The sequence below is a fragment of the Epinephelus fuscoguttatus genome, linkage group LG3 (assembly GCF_011397635.1).
Source record: "Epinephelus fuscoguttatus linkage group LG3, E.fuscoguttatus.final_Chr_v1".
Lineage (NCBI taxonomy): Eukaryota > Metazoa > Chordata > Actinopteri > Perciformes > Serranidae > Epinephelus > Epinephelus fuscoguttatus.
The window spans coordinates 42,862,080-42,876,014 of NC_064754.1; the positions used below are offsets into that span (position 1 = coordinate 42,862,080).

The 13,935-nt window shown below is 39.9% G+C and overlaps 1 long non-coding RNA gene and 1 pseudogene across 2 annotated transcripts; both read left to right on the forward strand.

The window, feature by feature from the left end:
• The first annotated feature begins 1,380 nt into the window (after window positions 1-1,380).
• On the forward strand, window positions 1,381-2,192 carry LOC125885717 (uncharacterized). 2 transcript variants are annotated; one of them, XR_007448928.1, is made up of 4 exons: window positions 1,381-1,487; window positions 1,592-1,638; window positions 1,729-1,871; window positions 2,066-2,192. It is a non-coding gene; the product is annotated as an uncharacterized LOC125885717 (long non-coding RNA). The 2 variants fall into 2 exon arrangements; XR_007448927.1 differs by having other exon boundaries at window positions 1,592-1,871.
• A 4,727-nt stretch (window positions 2,193-6,919) lies between these two features.
• Window positions 6,920-11,981, forward strand: LOC125885711 (ladderlectin-like; annotated as a pseudogene).
• Window positions 11,982-13,935: the final 1,954 nt, after the last annotated feature.

A 13,935-nucleotide genomic window follows, 5' to 3' on the forward strand; every position in this document is an offset into this window, starting at 1 on the left:
AATTTTCGCGATATTAGTTTTAACTTACTGGTTTGAGAGTTATACCAAGGAGTGAACTTTCTTTGCTTTGTTAACTTCTTTTTAAGAGGAGCTACAGAGTCGAGTGTTGTTTGCAGCGAGCCTACGGCGCTATTGACAAGATGATCAATTCAGAATGTTAAAGGGAGAAGAGAGGCTGAATCCTCCGCTCCCATTTTGCTGCACAAAATGGGATTCGGTGCTACCATCGTTGGAGAGATATATCATCAGGAGGAAAAGCGCCGCAGAGAGTGCATCACAAGGAGTGAAGTTGCGTCTTCTTTTCCTCGCAGATGACGGTTCGGGTTCATTCTGTCCTGTTGCGTGGTAAGTGTGGTCCATTCGCAAACTTTATAACTAAAAAAACTTTTCACTACTCTCCATCGACGAACTACTAACACTCTCTGCTGTTTCCTCCTCCTTCTTCCTTCCTCCTGCTGTCTTCGTTGGTTTATTTATACATGCGAAACACGTTCTCTGGCTGGCTGGATTGTCCGCTCGGGCTGCCTTACATACATGGCGACGCAAGATTTTAATCGCTGTTTTGGCTAACCCTGTACACAGTTCTGTCAGATTTTCTTCCAGACTGTGGAACCATTGGCGAACATGTGTGTATGTTAGACACTGAACATTGTGGAAGGCTTTGTATTTTTCTTGTGTGTTATTTTTCTTTCTTATTTTTACTATGCTGTCTTTTTACTGTGTTTTTATTGTGATATGGATCCCCCTGGGTCTGAAATAAAGAATTGAACTGAACTGAATAAACGTCCGCCCCCTACAATACCAGAGCAGCGATACACATTGGTCAAGCGGAAAGTTAGTCACATGCCCTCTAGTGGCGGGATAGCGTGTTGCATATCCGACCAAGAACTGACTGAACTTTAGTATTGCTGCGTTGCTGCTGACCAGGAATTCTTGTGCGTTTCCAAAGTCAAGCAAACCTAAAAGCATAATCTACTATAATCTACCGTAATAGGAGCAATATTAACACACAGTGGTCATTAATTGCTGTGTCATGAATGCCTGCTGTTTTAATAATGATATAGCCTACTTTCAAGTGGCTTCACATCTCTCTCATTGGCTAACGTGTTAAGCAAGTTTGTGCGCTAAATTTACTTGTGTTTGTGTTACGTTAGCCAAACTCTGTCGTTGTCTTTATTATTGGCCCAATGGCCCTTCATCTCAATATTAATTTATTGGCTGAATGGATTTACAGAAACGCCTTCTCCACCCCCACCATCTCTATGCAGGTAATGATGGACAGCAAAACAGACACAATACTGCAGACTAGCATCTCTGTGGGCAAATGTGTGTTTTTTATTAACTGAAATCAAACCCTTTTATGCTTATTTCAGGAGAATACAGACTATTTGCAGAGAGGGCCAACTACTAATTTCAGCAGAAAGGACCCCAGCACCATTCAGAAGATTAAAGAGACCCTGAATTTGATGAGAAATCAACACTTTGAGGTACTGCACACATACCTGAGTAGCTGTAATGTATTTTCAGGCCTGCATATTTATTATGGAATTTACTATATTATGTGAAATGTCTCCTCTCTATTTGGAGCCAGAGCTGAACATCAATGATCTGTGGACAGTTTGGCAGTGGGATGAGAAGGTGATAGACCACTACACTATGTTTACTGCATGACGACCACTTCATTGATTGTGAAACTTCCAATCAGTGAGGATTCTCTTGACTTCCTAGTCGACCCAGCTAAAGACGCGTGAACAGAACCTGACCCGCCTGTTCCAAAGGATGCATTCCTACCACTTTGAGCAGAATTCAGCAGACCTGGACAAGCGGCTATCTGATGGAATACGCCCACTCAACACAGCTGATTTAGAGAGGTACAGATGGATAGACTTTTTGTTTGTTTGTACATTCATAACTTGTTTAAGATAATTGTGTAAGAAATGAGTTACAACATCACAGTTCAGTAATGAGATGTTGTTGTTTTTTTGACCAGGCTGAAGCATGTCCTGTTATGCTCTGCTGTAAATACAGCCCTGAGCTAAATGATTTTCTCATCTGTGCTGGGCAGATACGGAGACCAGACTTACTTTGAGGAGATCAAGCAGTTTTACTAGAGAGATGAATTCAGCCACCAGGTCCAGGAGTGGAACATGCAGTGCACCCTTGTCATTGAACGCTGCAGCAATGATGATGACATCCTGCTTCTCAAACCCCATCCCCTGCAGGTAACAGGTCCCTCTGTTATGCCAGTAATGGGCATTCATCCAAATTGAGCTGTAGCAAGAACACACTGGTTGGTCCTCTGTAGCCTCTATCAAATGAGCCTTTTTTGAAGTCAGTCTGTCAGTACTATGCCTTCCTGCAGGTCTATGTGGTGTAGGAGGACCTGCTGAATGCTCTTTAGCCCCAGAAAAGGTTCCCACCTGCTCAAGGTAAACCAATACTGTATATAGCAAGAAAGGAGGGCCAGAATGGGACCCTGTGTAGTTATGCATAGAGTGGAGTATCCTATTTTAGACCTCACTGTGTTTGACTACCATACTTATCTGTAGTTCTAGATCCTGAAACAGAACAACCCTCGTCTGGAAAACGGCACTCAGCTGGTTACCAGCTGTTTGATTCCTCAAACAAAACAGTTGGGGAATTGCAGAGAGAAGTCCAAGACCTCAGGATTAGTTTGGAATTCACTCAAAAGGAATTTCAGGACTTTAAAAATCATTGCAAGTCATGGTGTGATGCTTGTAAAGAAACCAAGAAAGATGTTGAAACAGTCTGCAAAAGTCTCATCTTACTTAATGACAAAAGTGATTATGTAGAAGGATAGTCAAAGCGTAACAATATTGTCACTGATGGTTTGAATGAATCACTAGACCCTCGCAAAATTGAGCTGGAGCGGGCCCATCGGACTGGAAAGCCTTCCTCATCCTCCACCAGACCCAAACTGGAGGTCATCAGCAAAGCCAAAGCCCTGAAAGGCACTGACATTTTTATCAATGAAGATTTTCCTGAAGCTGTTCGACAGAAGCGAAAAGAACTTCTTCCAGCCATGAGGGCTGCCAGAGAGCAGGGGGAGATTGCCTACCTGCGCTATGACAAACTCATTGTACACCCACCATCCCACAAACTAGCACCATGGTCGAGGCGAAACAATGCTCCAACTTCTGACAATTAGAAGCTATGCAATCACACATACATACATGTATACACATACAGTACACATGCTCACACACACACACACACACACACACACACACTCACTCACACTCACACTCACCATCACACAGTATTTTATTTAATTTCAACATATAATTCAGTATGTTTGTCTACTCATGAGCACCTCCATGCCCATCATGCACTATAGCTCTCATTGTTGCCACTGTCACATCCAAATTTCAGCCTCCATTATCTATTGTTCTTGTTGTAAAATGTGTTACCACCTGAGATGCACGTCTGTCAGTGAACGTGAACTGGATGAATGGAGCTCTTGGACTTGTTCTAAATGTGTCTCCTTATTTCCTTATGATATTGATGATGACGGTCTGATTGCTGATATTAATCATGATTACAGGAAGACAACTATTTTAGACCATAGGGTTTTCAGTCCTTTTGAATTGAGTCCACAGAGTGACACTAAATTTATGGAGCTTTTTGATCCTGTTTTAAATTTTTTTAGCTTTCGAATTTCAGAGTCTTTATCCTGTGACTATTTTAATATTAATAAGTTAAATAGTCTACTACTTGAAATGCCAAAGCCCCATTCAAAGATATTCTCCACTTTTCATCTAAATATCCGCAGTCTCTCCAGGAATTATGATCCACTTTGTCAATTTTTGTCTTCATTTAATCATGAATTTTCAGTGATAGCGTTTACAGAAACTTGGTTAACTGATGAGTCTACATCTCTCTATAGCATCCCAAATTATCATGCATTATTGTAGAAAGGCTAGAACTGGTGGAGGTGTATCTATATATTTACATGACGAACTTCATTATAATCATAGAGATGATCTTACTTTTAACTCTGTAATGATGTTGAATCTCTGTTTCTTGAAATTCCGTCCTGTGATATTTTTGATGGTAAAAGTGTTATCATTGGTTGCATTTATAAGCCGCCAGAAACTAACATTGGACTTTTTAATTCTAGTCTTGCTTGTGTCTTAGATAAAATTAACCATGAAGGCAAAGTATGTTTCCTCTTTTTTATCCAAAAGGTCAAAGGTCAACTTGATATCATAATATTCTACAAAAAGACCTTTCTGGCGATTAGTCAACAGCATTTTATTGATGCATTATGACTTGTTTAGGACTCAAGACCACAACAAGGGTGTGTGTATTCATAAACGTCTCTAAGACCTTGAGAAATGGTAAAACGTTGTTATTTCCTTATTCAGTTGCTGTCTTGTTTCCTTATTGAGGCAGTAAAAAAAAGATAAGATAATCCACTAGAGACTTACAGGAACAATAAAATAACTCCAATCTCTCTCTGTATTTCATCACCTTATATTGTTTAGTTGGTGTTAAGTGTAATCATTGTACTGAGGTAATGCCAGTAAACTCATTTCAGGAATTAGCCTGTACGGGAAACTAGTCTTGCTAGGTACTAAGCTAACTGGCAAGCCTAGCTAGCTTGTTGTGTATTACTGTAAAGACACAGTTTATGTGATTTCAGTGTGTTATTATGATAATAACAGTGGTTACTGCAAGGACTGAAAGAACAGCAGAAAGATATATCAGCTATCCTACACATATGAAGTGTGAGATTGGGGATTCTCCGCTAGTATATTTGACTGTTAAAAACACTTCATTTCCTGCATTCTAGTGAATTTTAATGCACCAATTTACCGTAGAATTGCCTTTTTAATGTAAAGGGAAAATTCAGGTGAAAAGTGACAATTCAAAATATAAAAATATGATGGAATATAATGCAGTAAGCTTCTCAGGCATATAGATTTTTATTCTCTTGTAGATCAACTTTCTACTGTTATCCTTGCTGAGTCAGCACACATGTAGACATGATTCACTCTTCAGTCCTCCTTTGTGTCTTGTTGGCACTGCTGTTCGTCGGAGTGGGAAAACCGTAACTCGCGTTGAATTAGATGAATGCAAGGTCACATAGACCTTGACCTTTGACCACCAAAATTGAATCACTTCATCCTTAAGTCCAAGTGAAACTTGCGTTTCTGACAAATTTGAAGAAATTCCCTCAAAATGTTCTTGAGATATTGCATTTATGACAATGGGATGGACAGATGGACAACCCCAAAACATGAGGCCTCCGGCTACAGCTATCGCCAGCAAGGGGGCATAAAATAACGATGCGGACATTAAAATTCTGACATTTATGAGCCCTACCACTGTATGGGTTAGCCCCGCCATAGTTAAGCCATGAGTAATACTCCGCCTTTGCTGCTGCCACTGTGTGTAACAAAAGACAAAAAATGTAACAAACATTTTATCAGTCTTCTGAGTACATTGGTGTATGTGACATCACGTTTCACCTAATGCAGCCCTGCCCAGCTCTAACCAGTGAGCAAAATGGGTAAATTTCCTCCAGAGTGACGAGAATAAAACCATGACTGTATGTTGGGAACCCAGGTAGCTTTTTTCCACTCCAGGAACAGTAACATTCCCAGCTGCCAGACATCAGTGTTAAAGAGGACTCTACTTTCATCAGTAAAACTTTGTTTACTTTTAAGTAGCTGTGTTGTGTCTTTGATTGAAGCAGTAATATAAGATAAAATAATCCACTGGAGACTTACAGGAACAATAAACAGACTTTAGACTTCCTGTATTCCACTAGAATCCTTCAGATGTGTGCTCAAAGTGAAAAAAGGGCATATGGAACACTATTTTAAAACACCATACACCAATATATAGTCATTGACAGCAGCATAAACTTTTCAGTGATAGCAACTCATATTCAAACAGAATGTAACATGAAATGTGACAACAAATGCATCATACTGTATCAGTGCCTCCCACATGATGAAATCAGAGGGGGGCAGTAATTAAAAAAGTACTTTGAATTATGAATGTGTTACAATGTCATTTGATATTCTCTTTAATTTTCTCATAAATTGAGCAGTATAATCACAAGAAATTTGATCTGGACAAAATCTGCGTCATTGGTACACTGATGGTTGCCAGGTCATTTTATTTATGGCTAGCTCATTATTAATTTTTAATGTCCTTTTTAATAAGAGCCATGGTGTTCACACAAGAACAAAACAAAACAAAACAAAACAAACAAACAAAAATAAAACCACCTTAACAAAAGGGCACTTTGGACATTAAGGGGCAAAGGGGCAGGTATTCAAGCACCCTCAGCTTCTGTACATGTCTGTAAAACCAGGGTGGGCCAAGGCCAACTTGACACACAGAAGACCCTAAAAAGCATTGCACATTTTCCAGAGTTTGTCCTAATGGTCCAGCATCTCTTCTGTCTGAGGATGTTTCAGTCGATTAAGTCTTCAAACAAATCCATCCATAAAATGTTTAAAACGTTACATGTTGATGATCAGTAATAATGATCCAATAATATCATGTATAGTAATATAACACTGACAGAAGCCATTCCTCCTACATAATGAGGACTTTATAATGATGAATTTTGTATAGCGTATCACCATTGTTCATATGTCCTTTAAAATACAAGTTCAGAGCACACAGCTGACACACTTACTGTAACTAAATATCCAGCCCAGTTTGACTGTAATTCTTTTAAACCATTAACCTGATATGAAATCACAACAACAAGGAAGAGGTTTGTGAAAACTGTTTACATGCTGTCAGGAAACAGATTAATGATCAGCTTCATATCTTTATGTGCATGCTGTAATCATCTTCCCACATACAGGACTGAGTCATAGATAAACATTGGCACGTTCTGCCACATGAACGTGACTCAGTGCTTCAGGTGTGTGTACATAAAGAGCAGGGATCCCCTCATCATCACTGCATCATTCAGCTGATACCTGAATAACATCACCTCACATTTACCTGACAGGTAAGACACCTGCTGTATCTCTCCTCTCTTCAGTGGAGCTCATGGTTCTGCTCTCTGTCTGAATATTTATTGGCTGTTTGTTTTTTCTCCACACAGAACAGTTGATCAGTTGATCATCACCATGAAGACTGTCCTGGTCCTCTCCATTCTCCTCTGTGCTGCATTTGCAGGTCAGATTCAACACAGACCATTTAGACAGAACACACACACTGTCATCCATGTGTTCATCAGTCAATCAGCAAGACTCTAACATGGTGCACACACACACACACACACACACACACACACACACACACACACACACACACACACACACGATTGATTGATTGATTGATTGATTAATTGATTGATTGATTGATTGATTGACAGTGTTGTGTTTTTACCTGCAGCTCCACAACCAGAGGGAGAGAAGACAAACGAAGCGAAGGCTCCAGGTCAGTATTGAAGGTCTTTGCTTTACACACACAGACAATAAGATCTACATCTCACAATAAAGCAATTTCTGTCTGTCTGTCTGTCTGTATGTTCTTGCACATCTAAAGAACCATTCATCTGATCTACTTTACACAACAGCTCTGTGGGCGGGTAATCGGCCTGTTGGGAGCATGTTTTGAACAGACACTGCACTTGTCTATCTAACACTAACATTAATGTGATTCATTCACAGAAGCAGCAGTGGAGGTCCTGAAGGAAGAGGTTGTTGCTGCACCTGGTTAGTGTCCTCTTTAAATATCCTGCAGAGTTTTTCTGTTTGGTTTCATGTTTTATTTAGCCTGTACTGTGACAGCCATGTGAAAACATTAAATGTCAAATTGTGACATTTGTAGCTTCATCGGTCTCGTCAGAACTTGTATGTAGGCCTTCTTCATTACTCACACATGCGATATGGGTGGAGAAAGGATCACTTTTTGTCCTGCAAAACTAATGACATCAACATCAGCTGTACTTTGTGTTAATGCTAATAAGCAATGTTAGCATGATATGGACTAAGCTATAATTTTGAACGGGGTCAAAATAGCTGCTACACATCAGCATGTTAGTATGCTGAAGTTAGCATTTAGGTCAAAGCACAGGTGTGTCTAAACCAGGGGCGATTGCTCTGGGACAACAAGGGAGGCTGAACTTCCCCTAGAATTTCATAGAAGAAATGGTCAAATATGCACTAATGAATTTAAATTAAAATAAGAATTTAGATTGCATTAAACATGCGCTAGGATGCATTTGACATCATGACTATGATGTTCAAACGTCAGCTGTTTATCACCAGTTTTCAAACGCAACCTCCCTGTCATACATTCTCGTGTCAGCATGGTGGACTCGGAGCCTCCAGGCATTCCTATGAGACAGCGCTGCGCAGGTTTTTTTTCATGCAGCAAAGCGATATAGCTCATTTTCACCATTTGTACAGTACAGTTCAGGTGTTTAAACCCATCTGAAAATCTTTTAAGTGTGTTTTGCTGTGTTTCTTTTATAAGTTACTGCCTCGCTACAATATGACAAATTTTATGATGTAAACTTAAAGTGAGCTTCCCCTGTTTGAAAGACCAGCAGCCACCACTGGTCCAAACACAGCCTCACAGAGCTGCTTAGCTGTAGACGCTTCAACTGGTTTTAACTTTTGTCACTTCCATGTTAATACGATTTACACTGGACATGCTTGACATTTTATAGTTGCGACATTCTGTAATGTCAAAAACTCTCAACTAAAAAGAGTTCTGATGAATCTGTTGATGTTTCAGAGATGGACAAGATGATGAAGGATGAGGAAGTACTTGTGCCAGAAGAATTTGTCCCTGTTCCCAGAAATGGTAATCACAAAGGACACACGTCACTCATAACAATGTATTGTGTAGCTGCTATTAATAATCAATTATACACACAGTTATGTTGTTGTACTAAAGGTTCAATGAGACATTTTTAAACAATGACATGCTCATAATAAGAAAACTAAACACACACTGACATATTTTGATCATGAAATATATTGCATATCTGGACAGTTTCACTATTTTATTTATTTATTTATTTATTTATTTATTTATTTATTATATTTTTCAGCACCTGTGTCTGAGGAGGCAGCAGCACCTGAATGTAAGAGCCACATCGCTGTTTGAAACTTTCCTTTATGTTCCTTCATTAATGAGGTCATCATAGAAACAACAATGACACCATAGAAAGAAAAATGAGAAATTAAAGCCAAACACCTCTTTCCAAACATCACATATGTGCTCTTAAAGGACCATAGCCATATTTCTGCACGTTAGGCTTTTAACTACAACCAGCTTAGCTTTTACTCCGCTGCTAAGTGTTCTCCAAAATATATCAGATACATACAGACAGATGTTGGTGTCATTACAACAGCTGTTTCTGCTGAAGGAGGCTGTAAACAGTTAGATTAGAAAGGACCTATTATCTGTGTACTTCAGTCAGTGAAACTGCTCTGTTGAAGTCAGTGTTTTCTCTCTTCTGTCTGTCTGTAGCTCGTTTCAACTTCTGTCCAGACGGCTGGTTACAGCATGGCTCTCGCTGCTTCGGCTCATCTCTACTCCCATGAGCTGGTACAGGGCTGAGGTACTGCTACTATCACACTTATACATTGTTATTGTGAGAACACTGAGCTTGTACACACTGTGAACAATGTGGTTGAAGTCGTAGCTTTTCCTGTCGTCTGATAGACTTTGTTATTAATTCAGTTAAGCGAGTGTAGAACTTACCATTGACGCACATGATGAATGCAACATGTTCCACAACATGGAGCATCAGGATGGTGATAGTAGGTCAGTCAGTGTGTCACCATCAGTCCATGAAAAGATGAGCTTTTCACATCAAAGCTAAAGACAAGTCATTTGGAGGAAGAAAATGCAGAAATGAAATGAAACAACTATTTAGTTGTTTAGTCACAAAGATTCCTATTTGCATCCTCTGTCTGACAGGAGCACTGCAACATCCTGGGCGCCCACCTGGCCTCGGCCACCAACCCCAGAGAGTACAGCTTCCTCCAGCAGATCGCAGGGATAGGCAGTTCGAATGCTGCATGGCTGGGAGGCTTCAACCTGCAGGTATGGATTTATGCAGAAACACCACTCAGTCAGTCCAGATCAAGCCCAGGACCTGGTCCAAAGGGGGTCTAGGCTCACACAAGATTGATGTGAGAGCAAATGAAGAGACTAGGACAACACATCTTTACACTGATGTTCTTTGTCTCTTAGGGCCAGTGGATGTGGATTGACCGTGAGGGTTTCTATTACACCAACTGGTACTCATACTCCTCCTCCAGCAGCTCCCTCTGCTCCTACCTACGCACCACATGTAAGTCCACCTGTTTGCTTTGGGGTTGGTGCTAGAATGGATGGTCTGGATGGATGGTCGAGGACACTCTGCTTTTATTGGTTTTTACATCTTCACTCTTCCATGCTCTCACAGTGTAAGAGTGTTGATGTTGACCAGAGCCACCAAGCTTTTTTTCTTCCATCATTAGGGTAGTTTAATAACTCTTCATATATGTGTGTTTGTAAAGATCTAGGGGCCTCTCCAGGCTGGAGGGCAGCCATAGTAGGTGAGGGTAAAGTCACAGCCCCCAGAGCATGTTGGAGGCTCCACATCCACACAGGCTGTGGGCACTGGGCTGTGGTCATGGACCCTGCAGATCTCCCGCCCACCCTCTGGCTCTCTAACATGCTCTATGGGCCCTGCCTCTCCCTCACCTGCTATGACTGACTGTCCAGCACCAGTAAAGCCTCCAGCAGCAATATTGCAGTATTTTTAGGCTATATCTCAATACAAAATATGTATCCCAATATTGTGAATTATCATTTAAACTTCTGTAGACTACTAAAATATTTATCTACATGAACTACTGTTACAATGACGTTAAATAAAGTACTGTCACAATGAAGTTAAAATACTGTTATTATAAAGTTAACTTAAGTATTGTTACAATGAAATAAATCAAAGGGGAACCACTGGTGCTTTTATTATATGGAGTGTGTGTGTTCTCCTCTTGTCAGCGTTGGTCTTTTCCACGTTATCTGGCCTCCTCCCACAGTCCAAAGACATGCTGGTTGGGTTAAGTGATGACTTTAAATTGCCTGTAGGTGTGAATGTGAGCGTGAATTCTTTTCTGTCACTATGTGTCAGTCCTGTGACAGTCTGGTGACCTGTCCAGGGTGTACCATACCTCTCTCTCAATGCCAGCCAGGAGAGGCTCCAGCCCCCGCCCCCGACCCTGAAAAGGATAAGCTGTTATGGATAATGAACGTTTGCAATATAGTCATTCATGGCCTATATCCCACATGTAACAAGCCAGGATACAATGAGTGTGATCAATATATCACACACCCTACAGTAGCTGTCAGAGGTGTGACTGTTATACCTGGATTTATTTCTTGTTATCACAGAGCTGATATCTGTATTTATATGTCTTGATAGGGTAATGTGCCTAGATCAGAGTGAACATGAGGCTGCCTTGTACATCAGTGTCCTGGAGTACAAGTCAGCGTCACTCATATTTCACTTCTTTTTTTTTGGTCTGAGTGCTGATTTACTCAGTTTTCTGTGGAAAGAGACAAATAGGTGATATTACAGTGAACATTATGGTGAATCATTTGCTAACTTAAAATATGTATTTGCCGTTAATGTTGTTATTTTTTCTCTTTTTCTTTTTTCTTTCTTTAAATCAAATTTCAGATGGCTGGGGTAACACCAGGTGCAACTCTGCTTTTCGCTTCATCTGTGTGAAGAACCCTTTCAAGTGTTAACATACAGACTTCACATCTGGGGCCTTTAGATGGATCAGCCAGGATATTTTTTTCCATTGAAAGCAATCTGATGAACTTTGTTGTGTGTCTTGCTGATTTATACTTTTCCTTTTGTATTCTGCAGAGTGTTAAATGATTAAGTGTTATATAACTTTTGTATAAAGGCATTTTTGTTTGTGATTATGGCAGCAGTTCTGTAATAAAGACGTGTGAGAACAGGACATTGTTTGATCTTGCTTTTAAAGTTTGTTTGAGAAATGTGTCACAAATCTGTTAGTTTTGAAAAGAGTAATAGAATAGAATATATCTTTACTGTCCACCATGGGAGGAAATTTGTCTTCAGCCTCCCAAACACAAAAGACAACATTGTAAAAGCAGGTAAATAGTTAGTAAAACAAACAAAACAGAGTCATTACAGAAATACTTAACAAATTACATCAGCTCAGTGTCTGTCTGTGGTTTAAAGCTCATCTGTCACTTTGTTAAGGATATTGATGGCACTCAGGATGAAGGACTTTTTAAATCCATTTTTGGTTGCCAGAGGGACTGTATAGCGCCACCCAGAGCTCAAGAGTTCAAACTGGCTAAAGACAGAGTGAAAACTATCTTCCAAGATGTGCCTCGCTTTCTTCCTCGTCCCTTCTGTGAAGAGTTGGGTCTCAAGGGCTTTTGTGGCCTGCCAAAAACCGTACCGAGGTATTTAAAATTTTCCAGTTTCAACATAATGCATTACTTGACTGCATTACGCCCTGTAGAAAGTAATCCCAGTAACACTTCCTGTGAAGACCACATCTATAATGCATTATGACAGCATTTATACCGTGCTGTTTGTAAACTCCAGTCTGCTCGAGCATTACTGCGGGGAGGGGGCTCCTGACTGCTCTGTAGCACCCACTAGTGGCGGGCGGCTGCATGACAGTTATTTTTTAAAAAAAATACTTTTATGGTAGTGCCTCTGAAGTCACCAAACATCAATTGCACTATCCTCTTTTTATACATGTACATGGAAATTGAAATATAAAGCACACAAAAAATAAAACAGAACAAATAGCCATAGAAACGTAAAAAAAGAAAAAACAGGCTTTTGTTTGTGTCGTGTGTTTTAAGCCTCACGCGCCCTCTAGGGGGCATTAGCGCATTACATTTCCGACCAGAAAACCCATTCACTTACAGAATGTCTGACGCGCACGTGCTTGTAAGTTGATGAAAACGGCCTTGTTTTTACTTTTAGGTGTCTTGGTCATATTAAGTCATCCTTATAATTGTTTATTTCAAAATGTAGAGAGTAACATTATGGTAGCCAACTGTTTTTAGAATCTAATAAGTGATAAACATGCATTAACATCAAGCTATTGGCCAAACTGCATGGATAGACATTAATATACTGATGTGCTATTATACTGTTACATGCATCACATACAAGTGCCTGTGTAGCTTAGTCAGCAGAGCATTCATATCAAATTGAAAGGTTCAAGGTAGGATAGGCTCCACCAACTCAATGTATGAACAGCTTGAAAAACTGTTTCCATATTCCTTTTTGAACAGTACAGTACTCTTTTTAAAAGCCATATTCACTTGGTTTATTACAATATATCTGCATTTATATAAATTAAATGAACATGGAAATCTGTTTGTTCCAAGTGTCCTGAAGTATTACTATAGTTTATGAGACAGAGAATAACATTTGCAATTATATGCCACTTACTTTACAGGTAATAATCTCAGTGGCCTTCTCCAATGAAAAAAATAACTTACTACACGAACAATGAAGCTGCAATAAGTGAAACATTAAGTTACTAAGATACTGGCCTTACTACATTGCTGGGGTTGCTGATGTTGTAATGTAGTAGGCTTGACTATAATTTCTTGCAGATGAACACATTTGAAACTTTTTTTAATTTTAACCAGTCCAACACAAGTAGTATGAGCAAACACCACAAATCTGTTTTGATTATTTTCATAGTTCTCTCAGGAGTTCTCATGCACTGTCAGCACCCCTGCAGCTTCTCCTCAGCAGCACCCAGTGGATCCTCTGCCTTGATTTTCTCCTGCACATCTGCCTCCTCGTTCTTGACTTCAGTTTATATCTCCAGTTCCTGGTTCTGTGCACAGGAGAAGAAGTCAGCAAGTGTTAACACATACGCCCACTCCCACCCTCTATTTCACTCTACTTAC